The 19808-nt window shown below is 36.3% G+C and overlaps 1 long non-coding RNA gene across 1 annotated transcript; it reads right to left on the reverse strand.

Moving 5' to 3' along the window:
• Window positions 1–18173: 18173 nt before the first annotated feature.
• On the reverse strand, window positions 18174–19564 carry LOC125490929. The gene is made up of 2 exons (XR_007267973.1): window positions 19168–19564; window positions 18174–18815 (listed from the first exon to the last, which is right to left on the reverse strand). It is a non-coding gene; the product is annotated as an uncharacterized LOC125490929 (long non-coding RNA).
• Window positions 19565–19808: the final 244 nt, after the last annotated feature.

The following is a 19808-nucleotide window of genomic DNA, read 5'->3' on the forward strand; positions in this document are numbered from 1 at the left end:
AAATAGTATAAGAACTGTTAATAACTAGATGACATAGTTAGCTTAAAGATCTCTAAAATTTGGCCTAGAAGATATAGGTAAGTATTAGACTCAATTTGAATCAAACCAAATCTTATTGGCAGCTCTGTAACATATCTTTTTGATCGTAAAATCTCTGGTATTCACCTAATAACCCCTGGGATGGTCCATTTAACGAGCTCAACTCATACATTATACCTGTAGACAGTAATCTGCAAAGTTCTGTTGACATAATGTGTGAATTTCCAAATGGACTTTTCTCTGTTCGCGGCGAGGCGAAGCTAATTTTTCTTTTGTAAGCTGGCCATTTCGTGAAAATGACTTTTTTAACTTCTGTTGCGACATTACGCCAGTTTTGGACCTTAGTAAATGGTAGTGAAACTGCGCTATAGAATGTATTTATGAAAAGTACCTATTTACACATTAAACAAGACGAAGAAGCAGAATGATTCCATAATGTACCTGTATAGCAAATATCTGCTAGTTATCATAATATATTATAATGACTATTTGATGGCTCAATAAGTAGTAATACTTACTTATATATCTACCAAGGTTCAAGGGTTCAATCTCCGGCTAGGGCAGATAGGTCTTGGTTCGCTACCTTTCATTAGGTCTAACAAAATATTTCTTCTCGGTACATAACATAGACTTAGTATATACTAGTATATAGTGGTAGGTACATAACTAATATAAAATTTAACCTGAGCTGTCCTCGTGCGAAATATCTTCCCTACTGAGCTACCCTGTACTCCAATTGCCCCTAAATCACGTACATACAAACAATATAACAGGCCTAAACACTGGACACATAGCTAACGGGCTGTCCAATAGTACAGTCAGATGCGAAAGTCGAGCTGTGGTCTAAATTTCAACAGTACAATACCTAATTCTTCGACAAAACACAATTTTTTCAACAAGAATCGCAATATCACGGCCTATCGTGTGGCCGCAGTGCCGGGCGCATAGCGCGCCATGCCGCACTTAATGATACCATCCGCCGGGCCCTTGCCAGTGCAAACGTTCCCGCTACCTTAGAGCCAAGCGGGATCATGCGGGACGATGGCAAGAGACCCGACGGCATGAGTCTAGTGCCATGGAAGAGGGGCCGGCTGCTGGTGTGGGACGCAACATGCGTGGACACACTAGCACCGTCCCATCTTCCATCTACCTCCACAGAGGCCGGTGCTGCGGCCGGGCGGGCGGAAACGATGAAAGGCCGCAAATATGCATCCCTAGGAGAGGGGTACATGTTTGTGCCTTTCGGAGTCGAAACCCTAGGGCCGTGGGGACCGGAGGCGCGTCGGCTGCTAAAAGAAATTGGCAGCAGGCTCAAAGAAGTCACAAGGGACCCTAGGGCTGGCTCGTACCTCGCTCAAAGGATAAGCATCGCCATACAGCGAGGTAACGCGGCCAGCGTCTTGGGTACCCTACCCGACAGTGGCAGCGATCTGGCCAGCATCTTCTTTTTAGTTTAATTTTATATTAGTTAGTTTTAGAGTTAGGGATTAATATTTTATCATGTATTGTATAATAATTAAGTATTAATATATTACTTGAAATAAAAAAAAATAAAAAAAAAAAAAAAAAAAAAACGCAATTTGAATATTTTGCACCGATTTGCAAACGGTCCCTTTGTATGTTCTTTGATTGCGCGAAGTATTAATCTATTTCTACTTCTAGAGTAGTAATAGTTATTTGCTCTACAATCTAGTATGTATTGATGTACCTATACGTTATTAACGTGTAACTTTATTTAAATAAATTAAATAGGTAGGTAACCTACCTACTTTCGTGGGTTTACTGGTTTAAAATGAGCATCCCTTTGAACACTTTGTATACACTTATGTTTAAACTAATTTGTGCAATAAATAAATAAACCTGCATAACCACTTTTGCAGCTAACTGTACGAAGAAAGTTTCCCAATAAAATGAATCAGCAATAACAATAGGGCGACAGTGGCGCCGCCTGTCGTGACTTCCTCTTAGATCATAAATGTCGTAATTCGCTAACTCGCAATGTGGACAAGGGGTTAGTCTTAGATAAACGATATACGAACCAGATGGTGTGTCACATACAGGAACAAAGCAAAAACTGTCCGCACTGTCTATGGATATACCTATAGACACTTTTATGTAATTAATACGGATTCATGGCGTCGACACTGAATTGCTTTAACATACATAACAGCGGTTTATGTTATGCTCATTAAGCATAACATAAACCGTGCATTTTCAGTTGGATAGATGTAAACCTTTGAGAAAAACTGAGTATTTCCAACGCCAAGCCAACGTTAATACTTTATGTAACCAGGGACTAAAATCAGCGAACTATACGTCTCCGACTGTACTTTTAACACAATAATATAGAAAACCCCTCCACAATTCCTCGCTTCGGAACAACTCGAGGAAATGACCTGAGGCCTTTCATCTTTCCTTCGTGACTTTATACAGGACCAGACTTGGGAACAAATTGCTTTAGCGCCAATTTCTCCATAGTCGGTTAGAGCATAACCAGATATTAGTTGACTTTTGATACATCTTTCAAGAAATGTATATGGAGATCCAATCCCGGTCGGTTAGATAATCGACAATGGAGAGATTGGCACTTAATCTTCTATTAATATACTCTTATGCTTATGTACCTACTCTGTCAATACAAAGTCTAAATTTTTCATAAAATTTTGTAACGTCTATACTTTACAAGAATACAGAGTGTCCCGTAATAGAGGACCTATTCGGGATCTGTCAATCAAACGTCTTAGGACTCATGTTATATTTTACAGTGCCACAAACTTATCTGTTCCGGTGAGAGCGAACTAAATTGATCCATATCTCATTATTTACTAATGAATTATATATTGATATAGATGCAAAAAAAAGATAAGTATATGAAAGCAGGAAAAACTAAAAAGTCACTTGATAATTAACTTAAAAGAAATACATAAAATATACATATTACAAGAAATGATAAATATAAATTATATTATTTACACACGAATACTTCATAAATATAATATTTATATATATATATAGAATATATACATAATTATAATATTCAAAGAGGTAAAAGAAAATGCTATTGATCTAACTTGCTGAGGTAATTATGTATATTCTATAAAAAATACTTGTCAAAACCCCGGTCCTGAATCCGCGTCTGCGCTTTCAGAAGTTCTGCTCTTATAAAATCTTGAATTTTCCAAGTCATTCAGCCTCATAGCCGTAAGGTTGTGAGATTTTAGCACTTGGAATATTGTTCGCGTCGTGACGTAATCTTTTAGTTTCCCTCTTAGTCATTTCTAATTGGATTTGGCGATTGGACGTTTTGTTCCGTCATGTTTCTAGTGGTCGCTTTGTTCTTTTGAATTTGTGGAAAAGTGTTTTTGTGGTAGCAATGGCGGTAGGAAATGAGTTGCCGTATTTTGGTTATGACTTTGTGAGTATGTTGTGTACCTACAGTAATACTTTATAAGTGTTCTAGTATAAATTATACAAATAATATTGGGTGTTGTAAAACTGGTATAATTGTGTTAAGCCGCGAGGTGACTCAGGGGGTGTGAATAACTTTTGCTCTTCAGCTATGAAAAGCTCTTGTTTTTTTTTGGTTTCTACCTATTTAAACCTTATTTAATTTTGTTAGGTACTTACTAGTTTTTTTTTATACGAAAAGTAGGATTTATTACGAAGTTCTTAGTAAAAAGTTGTTCAAATATACATTTTAATACAAAAGTATATATAATATATATTTATATAATACGTACTGTATGTAGCTACCTATGTTAGCATGTTCAATTCAAACCTCAAGTTATTAAGAATTGGTACAAAAGTGGTATCGATCTGCATATTCGTTGAATAAAAAAAGCTGTTTAATCTTCCATGACCTGGATTATCCAAGGCTGAGCCATAAATCATGTATTGTAAATAACCACAAAAGAAGTGGTAGTACTTAGTAATAATAGGTTCAATACAAATAGACTTAACAAAGTAAAATTTGAATTTGAAAGCGTAATTTTGAAAAATAAAAACGTAGGGACAAGAGAAGACGAAAAAGAAGTGTATTCTAAGAAATTAACTATTAAGTATACTGTACTGTAATTTTGTAGCAATGACTACGACGGTTGTAGCAACAATTGCTACGAAGTTGATTGGTTATACCGGTATCGTTATATTGCAAACATTTCATAAGCAATTAAAATTTTAACCCTCTCCGCAACAATAGGTAAGTAGTAACACTTTTTATTAATATTATTACCATATCATTTGCTTAGTAATTGTTTTCTACTAAGTAAAAGTTTGATATCCGCATCTTTTAAATAAAATGCACTAATTATTATGATATAATTAGCTTAATAATTGTTTTCTTCTTATTACAAGTTCGATATCTTTTATCATTTCAAGAGGTTGTTTGTTACATGTGTGTATCTGATTCAGAATATATATGCACATGCATTTGAATTTCCGCTCATCCATTAATGCACTTCGAAATTTTCGCTCAGTCATAATCTTTCAAAAGCTCAGTATCTGCCGTTTCCGCATATTCCAAGAACAAACAATTGACAATCCGAATGACAGAGAACAGATGAATGATGACCGTCCTCCAAGTACCAAGCAAGTATTTCAGAGAATATTCCAGATGATTTCAGTTTCATATGCTAATATTGGAAAGCTTTCCTGAAATATTAAAAAAAAGATCCCGACGAATTGAGAACCTCCTCCTTTTTTTGAAGTCGGTTAAAAATAGGCTTACTAACTTAAAATTTCAGTCCTATTGTAAAAAAAAACAATATAATTATGAAAAATAACTATAATAAAAGCCCAATATTTAAAAAAACTTGCTGCATAGATACTAATCATTTTTTGGAAAGTACAAATGAGATGTGCTATTAAACACAACATTTATTCATTATCATATGGCAAAATAATTTACTTCATTTACAGACTTTTCACTAAATATAAAATGAACATAGTTATAAAAACTTATGAAAGTGGCCAGATTCGTGCCGACATTATATTTTTCGTTGAGTTTAACAAAAATCTATCAAAGTTAGGTAAAAATGCGGTTCACCCCAAATCATTAATCAAGCCAGCCTTTACATAAAATTTTGTAATCGGTTTTGAAGTGAATACAATTTTAGGTCAAGCCCTCCACTTAACCTTTTGGTATCTCAACATTGACCCCAAATGACACTTCAATGAGGCTTCAATTTTTACAAGATAGATAGCTATAACTTTTTTAGAGACAGGTACGTAAATCGTATTTTTAATTATTCCAGTAAAGACCTCAAAAAAGCGTTTTTTTTTATATTCGGCCGGTTTCTCTATTTCATCTTTGATTTGATTGAATTATCTATTCTGTAAAATCTTCTACAAATACATAATTATAAACGTAATGAAAATTCAATGATTTTGGCATACGTACTTGCAAGAGACTAGGTAAGTATAATTTTATTACCTATGCTCTACAAATTTAATGCATATCAGCCTATAGTTCGGGGGACGGAGGTGTATGAAAGAACCGTTTTTTTTATACAGGGTGTCCCAAAAGTCAACGTCATCCCTTAAAGGGCTGATAGGTCAGCTCATGAGAGGCCAGAATATCACAATATGACCTTAGTAAAAACTCGATAATTTTCGAGATATTTACACTTTTATAAATTTGCTGAAAATCGACACCTTGGATCAGTTTTTTGCGTGCCGTCGGTACAAAAATCCATATTGTTAGAATTTGTTTGGTGTTGCATCACCCTGTATAGCCCTGCTATTGATCGCAGTCAAAAAAATATCGAGTAATGCTGTATGTTTAAAAAAAACACAGTTTTCAAAGTCATAAAAGGTAACCGTATTTTTTTATAAACAACTTTGACTCTACATACTGTAAAAAAAATATACCACGCAAACCTGGCACCTTATTTGAAAAGATTGCTCATTTAATGCAGTTTCCAAAATGGTATGAAACGTTGCTATTGTTTCAATTAACAAAAAAGTTATTGCTATTTTAGTACAAAACGACCTCGATGTAAAATTGTTTGAAGGAAATTTATCTGACTGAATTTATTAAGGGTAAGTCATGTTGGAATGAGTAAAAGTAAAATAAGTGGTGGGGTCAGCTGTGGCAACATAGATGACGCAAAAATAGCTAAGAAAAAACTTACCAAACTCAAATAAAACATATTTTGCGTTTTTTACACCTTATTTAAAAAAAAACAAACATTTATTGACTTTTATTTTTATTTCTCAAAATTATAACACCACAATATTATATTAAGTACATAATCAGCAAAAAATAATACTCATTAATGGTCATAATTTTTAGAATTTGGTTTTGTTTAACAATAACTTTGAAATAAATAACAAGTAATTAGAGGTAATGTTAATGACAAACTGATCTGTCCTTTTTTTGGATACTGTGGGTGTACAATGTACATGTGTAAGCGTTTTACTTGTACAATATCACACATTAGCACTACTCAGGAATGTACGTTACCATGCGCTACATTTATGGGGAATGTGGAGTTGCTATAGTCCACTTTTTTCGAGAAAGATACTTAAAATGCGTTTTTTTATTAACTATGACAACGTTGTCTCTTATCCCACTCCCGGCCACACCACCTATTTTACTTTTACTCATTCCAACATGACTTACCCTTAATAAATTCAGTCAGATAAATTTCCTTCAAACAATTTTACATCGAGGTCGTTTTGTACTAAAATAGCAATAACTTTTTTGTTAATTGAAACAATAGCAACGTTTATACCATTTTGGAAACTGCATTAAATGAGCAATCTTTTCAAATAAGGTGCCAGGTTTGCGTGGTATATTTTTTTTACAGTATGTAGAGTCAAAGTTGTTTATAAAAAAATACGATTACCTTTTATGACTTTGAAAACCGTGTTTTTTTTAAACATACAGCATTACTCGATATTTTTTTTGACTGCGATCAATAGCAGGGCTATACAGGGTGATGCAACACCAACCAAATTCTAACAATATGGATTTTTGTACCGGCGGCACGCAAAAAACTGATCCAAGGTGTCGATTTTCAGCAAATTTATAAAAGTGTCAATATCTCGAAAATTATCGAGTTTTTACTAAGGTCATATTGTGCTATTCTGGCCTCTCATGAGCTGACCTATCAGCCCTTTAAGGGATGACGTTGACTTTTGGGACACCCTGTATATGTCACCTAGTTAACTTACAAATAAAATTTTGTGTTCAAACGAATATAGTATATACTTCGGAAGCAGGTAACAATTACACCCCGTTACTTTAGGAACAGCGTCCAAAATTTTACTTATGATAATAAATTTTCGTTATTGTAAAGTCGACTCTAGTGAAAGGGAATTTATCTAACAAAGGTGAGGTGGAAAATTATTGGGATCCCGTTATTTGGGAATTGTTTCGGAAGTGTGCAATGTTGGGAATTCCGACAACTTTCCAAATCTGAACTCAACAGTGATAAATGTAGCGAGTTTTGCTTAAAGCCTGTGTTGTTGGATCAGAAGAGATACGACTCTGGAGCGGTGGTAGCTCAGTCGGGTAAGCGCCCGCTTCTCACGCAAGAGATGCGGGTTCAAATCCCGGCGCTGACATGTACCAATGAGTTCTTTTAACTTAAGTACAATGTATAATAGCGATTATATAATAGTGAGGTTTACCTACGTAGATAACGAACGCGTGCAGCGGCAGTAGATTCATACATAATATTATGTTTTAAAACAAACATAATATTTTGTCTAAAAACTATATTCGAAACGTATATCTGCAACCCGCTGGAAAAGTTCAACTAATTACAAAAGTCACGAGTCATGCATCCTTCCTGCAAACATGTGCCACTAATGTGCGAAAAAAACAAACCCGCCACGTAATCTGGCAAAATAAATGGGTACCTACATGATAGGACATAATACATGATATTATATAAACCAGTATTTAATGTTGAGCTTCGTAAATATACACTTAAGTCTTGCATGGACAATTCATTCATCCTAACTAATATTATAAATGCGAAAGTAACTGTGTCTGTCTATCTGTCTGTCTGTCTGTCTGTTACTCTTTCACGCCAAAACTACTGAACGAATTGAATGAAATTTGGTATAACATAGGCTACTTTTTATCCCGGAATTCCCACGGGAAAACTTTATAAGGCGAAGCGAAGCGCGCGGGAAAAGCTAGTTAATAATAATAAAAAAAATCCTATGATTATAGAACATTCTCATAAAGTAAACAAAATCATTGTTAGAAAGTCTAGATTTTAAAAAGAAACCCTTTTATATAATTTATCCTGTAGGCTATGCTACCTACGTAGAGGAATAAATATGATTGGGAGATATCAAATACATCCACAGCAACACGTAACAGAGCACATATTATCTGGTGAAAATGACCCTAAAATGCTAGAAGACACATTATGTGTACTCATTTAAATTTTATACTTCATATATTTCTACGGTTGCTTGTTAAAAACCAGACTTGATCCAATACGTCGATACAAGCATCCGGGCTTTCGTGAAAGTTGTTCGGAAAAAAGTTTTTTTTTCCTTAGAAAGAGTGTGTCTTTTACAAGTAAAAGACCCCACGTCATGAACTTAGGCGACGGTCTTGTTGATAATGGTCGTTAAATAATTACACCGAATTTTCGAGAGATAGCGCTAACTTGAAACTGATATAAGATGAGAGATTTTTTTGGGACCGCCCCCCAGACTATGGAGCATTTACTCTCCTGTCCCCTGTGCCCTTCCACCTGCACTCGGGAAGACTTACACCAGGCCAACCTGAATGCGATCAAAGTTGCCTCTTTTTGGTCTGGACAAATTTAAAAATTCGCATGTTCACTGACACGAAAGAAGAAAAACCTCCCGAGAAAAAGAGGGTTGTTATAAGTAAAGTTTAACGTGTCTGTATAGCTGTGGTAGTGTATATAGCTCCCAAACGGCTTAACCGATTTTCGATTTGTTTTTTTTATGAATGTACGATACGATAAATACGTTTAGAACTTACTCTTATATAAACTAATGACAAATGAATTAAAAGAACTTATTACTACGCGATTAAAAACCTTAAGTTATGATGAGACAGAAAACCTTTTACCATAATTATAATATAGCAAAAACCTGCCTTCACCAAAAATATAAAAAGACATTGCTTTTGTATAATATGAAAACTTTCATATCTTAAAAACCTAACTAGTAAAATCCACACACATCAAATTCTATATAGGTATTTATGTTTATAACCTTGTGACACTCTAATATAACACACATACACACACACATACACACATACACACACACACACACACCACACGCACACCACACACACACACATACACTTCAATTAGTTATCTTTCAAAAATAGTTTATTTTCCCTACTGTTAATGTTAATCTAACCTAACCGCGTTAGCATATATATATAAAGTATGTCATAATTATAAAAGAGCAGGGCCGCCTGGCACAGGTATCTTTGTATACCTAATAGGTAGGTCCTAGCCTTAGTTCAGAAACTGTTATTTTCTTTACTGTAATAAACTATATTTTCTTTCTTTCTTTCTTAGGTACTTAGAAAATCCTTACTATATATAATATATAATATTATAAATGCGAAAGTAACTGTGTCTGTCTGTCTGTCTGTCTGTCTGTCTGTCTGTCTGTTACTCTTTCACGCAAAAACTACTGAACGGATTTGAATGAAATTTGGTATACATACGGTCTAGACCCTGGGAAAGAACATAGGCTACTTTTTATCCCGGAATTCCCACGGGAAAACTTTTTAAGGCGAAGCGAAGCGCGCGGGAACAGCTAGTAAAATATATGTACAAACTTATTATTCAAAGAGAGTGCCCAGTATATTTTTCTGTGAACTACGTAATACCTCAAAAGAAAATAATACAATATTTTCTTCGAGAAACTTTTATAAGTACCTACTTCTTTTGAAGGAAACTCCAATAAAAAGTTGCCGAAACTTTATTTATCGATAACATTTTCGAAGGTTTTATTTAAATACTTGTTCACTTGTCATTTCAAAACGGCTATGATACTGAGTCAGATTGTTGATATAAAATTATTAAATATTTTTTTCTTTAATTATGTAGGTATTAAGTATTAGTAAAATTAAATACACTAGTTGTGGCCTTTCTAAGTTATTAAATTAACCACCTGTATAATATATATGTTTTTAAAAAACCTTTTAAACCTTTTAAGTAGTTTAAAATCTATTATTTATGAAATTAGAATTTTCTTCACCAATTATATAATTACTTCGTTAATGACCCTACTATTTTCACCCTAATCAAGAAAAAAACCAACACGGATAGAAACTTAATTCCCAAAAAAATACCATAGAAACCAAATGCTCATTCGTATTTTAATAGATTTCACACTCGGACGCTTCTTATAACCATCCTCCCGTGACATTTAGCTTATTACCGAGTGTCCCCTGTCTCCTACTATCATTAGCCAATCTAGGGGGTTCAGGGGTCTTCATAGACTGGTCCATCTTTAATAACAGCTTCGAAGATTCGAAGGCGGTGTCAAGGAGTTTTGAACCTTAATGGATGAAGTTCGATAAAGTTTTTCCATCAATTAGGTTATAATGGTAGAGGGACGTGACATCTTCATTTTTCTTTTACAATAATAATGAGTAGCAGACATCCAGAGGGTGTAATTATTAATATGAAAGGGTGTTTGTTGACCACCGAAAAAAACTTGAGGTGTGGGTGGTGCTATAAGTTTGACTTGTGTATGGCACTCGTAAGATCGCCCCGAAATTGATGAGCTATAATTTTTTGTATGTGGTTTATTTGCAATATGATGCTCACTAACTGGATCGTTAGTAGTGAGTAGTTGTAATAGTTGTTATAGAATCTACCGATCTTACCACAAAGCCAGATACACGATACTTATACACATCTAGTGTTCTCAAATATCTTCTTACACCCATTAAAACGAAATTGTTTTTACCAAGACCTGCAGGCTAACACGAAGTGCAAGACGCGGACGTCAAGGCGTGACAAAAGCTTTGCATCGCGCTCGCTCATATTATGGCGGCCACGAGAGCGAGCGCGACGGATAACTTTTGTCACGTCTTAATTGCGCCCTGTGCTAGGCTAGCTGTACTGTACCATAACCTTAGTTTTCGAAGCAATATCAGCATTTAAATTGGTGAAGCACCCTTGATACGGTCTCAACTTGGATGGGTGCTGACCGCCAGCAGTAGATTTAGTGCTGGGGGGTCACTCACTTAATTGACGAACGAACGAACTAGAATTATCACGCAATTGGCACGTTTGATACAACGAGATAGATTCGTGGTTAGTGCTGCAGATTTGCTTTCCCAAAGTTTCGGAGCGCTGCACGAACCACGGCTTTATCTCGTTGTATAAAGGTGGGTACACACCGGGCCAACGAAGGCCAACGAACGGGTTACGTTGGCCTTCGTTGCTGCAATCTGCCCTGTATTATGTATGATAAATATCCATCGTTGGGATAACCGTTGGCGTTCGTTGGGCGTTCGTTGGCCCGGTGTGTACGCGGCTTAAAGGTGGGTACTGACCACTGACCATCGTTACGGACATGTAACATTCCCAGCGAGCATATCACGCAACGCTGTGTTCTAAAATCTCACTGGTTTCTCCGTAACACTACGTACTGACTGCACGAAGCTCGCTGTGTAACATGTTACATTACACCTCGTAACGTTGGTCAGTACCCACCTTAAGCATGCCGATTGCGTGACAATTCTAGTTCGTTCGTTCGTTGATTTTGGGGTCTCAGCACATATAATTATACAGGGTATTGCAAAAAGGGTATACTAAGCCGAAACCTACATGTGCAGCATGGTATATCTAAGCCCGAAACTGAAATCAGAATTTGAAAATTCGCGAAAAAAAAAAATATTTTCCATAGAAACTTTGTTGATCACGTGACTTTTTACTATAGATTTTTTTTTTGTATCGCAGGCGGGGACCAGCAGAGGGTTCACCATTTAGCTGAATGTTACTTCTAGATAGGTAGATACCTTGTGTGGCGGTCAAGTTAGTCCCCGCCTGCGATACTTTCCATTAACATTGAGGCTTGTTTTCATCTTTTTAGCGTGCAGTCGGGTTTTTGTTTGTTTATAATTATATTTTTTATTTGGAACTTTTTAGTTGTTTTTATTTTTTGAAATATTATGTCAGTAGTCGGGTTTAAGTTTATGAAAAAAAAATATTTCAATAATTTTGGTGTTGTCATTTAAACACCTATAATATGCATATTTTTGTAATGTGCTAATGAATCCCCTTCATTTGGTACCCCGCACGGTATAGTTGGAAAAATAATATTTTTTTGATCATCACTTTATGTCCTGTAGAGGGCGCTATATACATTTTAATGTGACGTCACATAGCCTATAACCATCGCGCAATTAATACGCTTCTAACGATACTCATACATCAAAATCTATCAAGCCGTTCAGGCTACAGGATGGAACAAAGAATCAGACAAACATACATACATACATACAATCGAAAAACATTACCCTCCTCCTTCGGCAGTCGGGTAAAAACAAATGTCACTTTTGGAACTAACTTTGCCTTACATTTTGACAGTGACAGTTGACGATACGCAACGTTAACGGAGGTTCGATACTTGTGCTCGGGACTCTGGTTGACATAAGAAAAGGATCCCTTTACGTTACGCTTATATGTGCTGTGACCTTTAGACAGTGAGCCGCTCCGTGCTGCGGTGAACACGTAAAGCTGTGTGTTCGTCCGGCTGTTGTTTGGCGATTACGCTTCGTAAACAAACTAGCCATCCGGCCTGGCTTGAAGTTCACAGATAAATTTCCACCCTGTATACAAATATGTAATTCCAGGGCCATTGACTTTTAGTTTCATGCAAATTATTCCAAAAAATATCTTCAATCTTTGAAACTTTGATGGGCACGCAAATTTTTGCAATAAAGAAGCATTTATTTCCAAAAGTTGTTCACTTGGCCCCCTGAATAGTAATAGTATAGGTAGTACTACGCTTATATCACTTTTGCAATACCCGTTTGTATACGCTGTGTTTCGAAATAAATAAACTCTTACCCCAGGCCAATTTTCAACTCTGTTTACTTCGAGAAAGTATTTTTTCATCTCGCCATTGTCCTTCAGATTTAAATTACACCGTGGACAAAAGAAAAGTAAATATACTCAAAGACAGATTGTCTCATAAAGTCTTCCGAAGACGAAAATTGTATTCAGGTAAGCACCTTTTTATGATGAAACTCCCACCCAAATCTGTCTTCAAAGGAACAAAATTAATATTGTTATACGTACACATTGCTTATAAATATTTTTTTCAATTTTTAACATAGATTTGCTAATATTTTGTAACGGAAACGTGCTGTATCGGCTATTTGGATGTTTTATCGTACTCTTATTTTATTAGTTGTGGGGTTGTTATTATTTTTATTTATTTATTTTATTTGTTTATTTATAGGTAATAATACATAACAAAAAGACAAGCTTAAGGGTCGGCAATAGGGAATCGAGGAATAGGCAATAGGGCATTGTCATAGAATTATGTAGTAAATGATGCTCTACAGCCTTGAAAAAAATCACACATGTAGCCGAAGAGTCTAGCTAGGTGCTGAATCATTCGAATTTAAGTAAATGCTTATGGATAACTGTAAATTAATTACGAAAAACCAGTAAATCACACTCCCGTATTGTAAAAACTGTGTCGTAATTATCAAGAATTTTCATATGATTCTTATCAAATTATAAAGATAAATGCTTGGACTAGGCGCTAAATACCTTGTTTTTTAATAAACACACACCTATTTTGTGTAAATTAATCCCAAACTTGAGCATTTTTTTTCCCTCAAATCTTCATACAAATATCTATGGCGGCTTTCTGTGTTATAAAATCATAAACACAAGCGACGTTTGACTCAGTCGGCCGGTGGCCTCCAAAGAAGGGTCACGTCGGTTTAGGCGGCACTGACAGCTCGCGATCTAATTGTGTACAGACACAAAATCACTGCACATTGGTTGTCATTGCGCTTTTTCAACTTTTATGACACCAACATAATTTGATTTGAAATTGAGGAAGCATAATTCTTATACTATATTCAATAAATTAAATGATAATGTTTTTTATTAGTTAAGTCCATGGTACTTCTTGATTAAATTATAATTATTAATGCCTAACTAAAACTCACTAATATAAAATTAAAATTAAACTAAAAAGAAGATGCTGGCCAGATCGCTGCCACTGTCGGGTAGGGTACCCAAGACGCTGGCCGCGTTACCCCGCTATATAGCGATGCTTAGCCTTTGTGATAGGTAAGTGCCAGCCCTAGGGTCCCTTGAGACTTCTATTAGTCTGCTGCTGATGTCTTTAAAAAGCTGACGTGCCTCCCCACGGCCCTGGTATGAGGAGCAGGAATATAGTGAATGGATCTAAGTGATGACAATACGTAGGAAGATTAGGTTAGGATTCAAAAACACAGTCTCACCATGAGAGGCATGGTCTCGTGAGGATCTGATGAGGGCAGTAACACGGAGGTGACTGAATTTTATTTCAAAGATTTAATAGCTAAAAGCATCGAGTTTGGGCTATTAAGTATGTTTTTCAGAGAGAGAGAAAGAGATTTTATTTTTCCTCTGGATGTGTTAGGTTTACTGGGTTTACTAAGTTCATTCTGTTAATGGCATCAAGTTGTTATGTGTTCATAAGTAATAATTATTTTTTTTTTTTTATTATTATATTTATTTTAACAAAATGCTGTTGGTGTTCCACGAAAATGTAAAAATAAAAATAAATTCATAACGTAAAATTGTCAATGACGGAATTTTTTCTATAGACAGTAGCCACAAAAAAACAAACGATAGATGGCGTGATTTGAAGATAAAGATACATTTATTCGACACATAGACAGCAACAACAAAAAAAATACAGATTTAAAGAAAAGAAACATATACTTATACAATACAACAAAGAAAAAAAAGGATACACATCAAAATAACTGGAAAAAATGTAAGCCCCAATTTACTTGTGTGGGACAGGGAGTACCATAATATTTTTTTTTGGGGTACTCCCCATCTATGCGAAATATCAGCTTGATATCTTTACCCGTTTCTGAGAAAAAGGGCGGTGACAGACCGTCAGTCAGACAGACGGACAACAAAGAGATCCTATAACGGTTGCTTTTTTTCTTTTGACGTTCGAAACCCTAAAATTAAGTAAAAATATTATGCTGCTACCAAAAAATGTACTTACAGGTATTGAAAAAGCGGTATATAGTACTAAACAAATTATAAACAAACAAAAAACCCGACTGCACGCTAAAAAGATGAAAACAAGTCCCAATGTTAATGGAAAGTATCGTAGGTGGGGACCAGCAGAGGGTTCACCATTTAGCTGAACGTTACTTAGAAAACGGCCTTGAGTGGCGGTCAAGTTGGTCCCCGCCTGCGATACTTTCCATTAACATTGGGACTTGTTTTCATGTTTTTAGCGTACAGTCGGGTTTTTCGTTTGTTTATAATTGTATTTTTTTTATTTGTAACTTTTTAGTTGTTTTTATTTTATGAAATTTTACGTCAGTAGTTCATGATCATTTTTTATTTCAATTATTTTGGTGTTGTTATTTAAATACCTTCAATATGCATATTTTTGTAATGTGAAAATCAAGCCCTTTCATTTGATACCTTACACGGCAAAGTTGAATTATTATTTTTTCGATCATCACGTTATGTCCTCTAGAGGGCGCTATGTACATTTTAATGGAACGTCACATAGCCTATAACCATCGCGCCATCAATACGCTTCTAACAATACCTCATACATCAAAATCTATCAAGCCGTTTAGGCTACAGGAGGGAACAAAGAAACAGACAAACATACATACATACAATCAAAAAACATTACCCTCCTCCTTCGGCAGTCGGGTAAAAAGGAGTAAGACAGGGGGTCATTCTGAACTTTTGCTCTACGAGTTTTGGAAATTAACAAAAAAAAAACCTTTTTCATAGAAACTGTTTAAAATGTACTTAGTATATGGAAGAGCGGGGTATCCTGGCACAGGTACTATATACTTAAAAGGATACCCCATCAACTATTGTAACTAGTATGTAAGTTTACGAAATAAAATATTTTGTATTTTGAATTTTTGAATTTTGAATTTTTTTAGAAACTTTGTTGGACATGTGACTTTTTACCATGGAAAATGATTTTTTTTCGTGAATTTGCAAATCTCTTAGAACAAAAGTTGTTCAGAATGACCCCTTGAGTCATCCCCTTTTGGCTTGGTATAGCCCTTTTGCGACACTATGTATTTACTTTGCTTTGTCGTCGGGGTTCAGTTGGCTGGAGGATGCCCGAAACTTATTATCTCCACTTTAATACTTACTTGTAGTTACCTTTCTACAAGTAAATACCACATTTGTTTGAGAAAGCTAATCGGGTTCCGAGTATAGAGTAAAGTGGCACCCCTATTAATTTCTACTCTTTCCTGGTGCCTACCAGTGTAAGTAAGAATTATACTTACCTACTTACCCTAAAATCACCCAAAATGTACTTGAACATAATTGACAATAAAGTTGGCGAGTAAAAGTTTATCGACCCACTGTGCAAACTTACATGTGTGCGTGTCACTGCGTGTGCTGTGTGAAGAGCATTGAAAACCCCAAATTGGCGCGGCACGTCACCCTGTACGGGCCCTTAAGGACACTACAATAATCCTCGCAGGATTGTGCGCAGCACCTTCATTCTGCGTTATATCTATCATATATGTGTAATTATCGGATTATCCGCACTTAGCTCTATCGAATGGAACCTTTGTGCCTATCCCCAAGTTCTGTACTTACTGTTTTTCTAAGCTTGATCATTTCCCACCAAGCTAGTCCATTGCGGATTGGTGGGTTAAAATATCTAGGTGTACTAAATCTAGATATACAGGTTTCCTCACGATGTTTTCCTTCACTGTAAAAGCGATGCTATATACAGGGTGTTGTACTTAAATTCCAAAGAACTCATTGGTACCTACATATCAGCGTCGGATTTCGAACCCGCATCTCTCGTAAGAAGCGGGGGCTTACTCGACTAAGCTACTGCCGCTCCAACGAACTGTATAAAATATGTTGTATTATTGGGGGGGTCAGATATCTACGTTGCAGACTGTACAAGGTACCTTGTCTTTTAGAAGCCACGAACTAAATTGGGACCACATGGAAATACGTCGACAAATCCTTTCTCTTTTCACTGGAAACTTTTGATGTTGACGGTACTCAGCGAAAACCCTTTTGTGTGTGCAAAACACATATTCAGTGGACGTATTCAGGATAACTTAGCGTTTACAAAGCGAATTTAATTTAATAATAAAAATAAAAATAATTTAATTGTAGATTGCGGTAAAAGAATACTTACTGATTTTATATATTGTGTGTGATCATGATTAACATAATATATTTACTCATTTTTTAATGGTTATGTTACCAATTCTGTGTTCTTAGCAATTTTTCATTAAAATCCGTTCAGCCTTTAAAAGCTGTGCAAGTTTTAGTGTTCAATGTGGGGGTTTTTAACTTAAAGATATCCCATAATGAAATTCCATAGATTTTCGGAGTCGTATACAATTGTAATGTAGCAGCTCGGCAGGAGCTGGTCTGGATCACCGGGGAGCGACCCCTGGGCGAATCGACCTGCCTGGCCTTCCCCGAGAGTAGGGGTTGGGTGCTATATTGTAATGTGGTACTTACCCTTATGACTAACGTCCCTAGTGCTTAGGGCTGGTACCTACCTAATAACTCTCAATTAATATGTACCGGGAAGCGGTCTTAGGCTAGCTCAGCTTGACGCCGGCCTCTGAAGGAGTGCCCGGTCGCCTGGGGGATCTACACTGACCGTGAAGCGGTCCTAACTACTCTGATCTTGGTCCTGAGGCCCCTGGAGGGAAATAACCTCGGTAGGTGTACGGGGTGAGAATTAATAATGCCGATTAATTAGTGTAACACAATTGAGGCGGCACTGGACCCGCTTTATTTACAATCAAGTTAACTTATATGTCTAAGGTACTTACAGCTTACGTACTTAATATTAACACACTACACAAATGCACAAATACTTATCGCGATTACTGATATTTATATTGGTCGGGCCCTGAAGGGGCCTACGCGGACGTTACTATCTTAATAAGGGGAAGGATATAGGGTACAGGAGGTCGGGCGAATACCGGTGGTGCGTGTGGACTTGTTCCAGGATTTGTGGAGTGTATTTGTGTCGACAAGAGTGTGGCTGAAGGCTGGTGTGTGTCCGGTGATTGTATAGTTCGGTACTTACACAGATGCTTTCAACTAGGCAACCCAGGCATCCATGTACGTATCCGGGGGACCTCGCTCCGCTAATTAGGCAGCCCACTGTGTCGGGTCTAGTCGGGTATACGGATGCTTTCAACTAGGCAACCCAGGCATCCGTATAACCGAGAGGCCTCGGTCCGTTGAGCAACCTACCTCGCGGGGAGACCGGTGATGTGAGATTAGTGTGCGTGAATAGATTACTTGAATAGATATGGGTGCGGGGAGGGATCTCGGGAACGGAATGATCACTCGTCGGAATAGGAGGTGGCGAATGGTGCTCTAGCGGCGGTCCGGCGGCTATTTATAGGCGGGTCGCCCCGCGCCCCTTGTATTCTCCGGAGTCGTCTGTGTGGTGCCCCGCCTCGTCTCGCACACGCCGGGCGCTCTCGTGGCTGCGGTGTGAGGGTAGGTGTGTTGGGCGGTTGGTTTGTAACGGCTCGTTACATTCTCCCCCCTCAGCAGAAGAATTTTTACCTGGTAAAAATTCACAGGTCATGTAGATACATACAAGGAAAAATTAAGAGAATGGTGCATGTACTGGTGCATTTGTTTACAGACGGGTTCCTATTTTATCATCTGGATTCAGGATATATTTTATTTACTTAGATATTTATATCTGGTTAATTTTACACAGTATAATATTATTAGCTTTGGTAAAAAAAAATTACACGGTATTGTCCATGAGCATTTCATCCCTGCTTGGTGCCGGTAAGTTCGGACGGAAACGGTATATTATATTCGGGATTCTTTTCTACATAAAAGATGTGAATATTTTGTTTTTTACAAGACATGAGCAAGGATAAAATGCATGGTTGGTTTTACTTACATTGTAGGCTATGTGTATATAACTTATTGTGTACTGATATACATTTTCCTGTTAATTACATTAGGTATACGGTTTCAGCTTTACGGTTTTAAATTGTTTACATATGAAATAAATTAAAATTTATACGGCATGTGCCCTTGCGCTGAAATTTACTCGGTCGGTTTGACACTTGACATTGACTTGACAACTAAAATTCTAACCTGTGTACGTTCACAGAGTAACGTATTGGGCTGCGTTCAAAAATTTACAATCTTTATTCTAAGTCTGAGCAAAATTTTACTTGCGACTTTGATGCAATAAGGTGGATGTTATACGTTTAACATGTCTGTGTGTCTATTATTTACTTATATCATATTATACTACGGACGGACGGTGTAAAATGTGTGCATTTGCGTTTACATTTATACCTATTTCTATATTTTTAATATAGATTGCGGTTTTTCAGTTGTATATTTATAATTAAATTACAAATTAAACGTAATAATTTTTTTTTTTTTTTTTTTTTTTTTTTTTTTTTTTTTTTTTTACGGTACGGTACGGAATGACTAGGTCATAAATATACAAATGTTTTAACTTTTTACGGCTATTTGTCTTCAATCTTCATTATGTTGATGATTGAGGGTAGGTTTGGAATAATCGGT

This window comes from Plutella xylostella, chromosome 28 (assembly GCF_932276165.1).
Source record: "Plutella xylostella chromosome 28, ilPluXylo3.1, whole genome shotgun sequence".
NCBI classification, from domain to species: domain Eukaryota; kingdom Metazoa; phylum Arthropoda; class Insecta; order Lepidoptera; family Plutellidae; genus Plutella; species Plutella xylostella.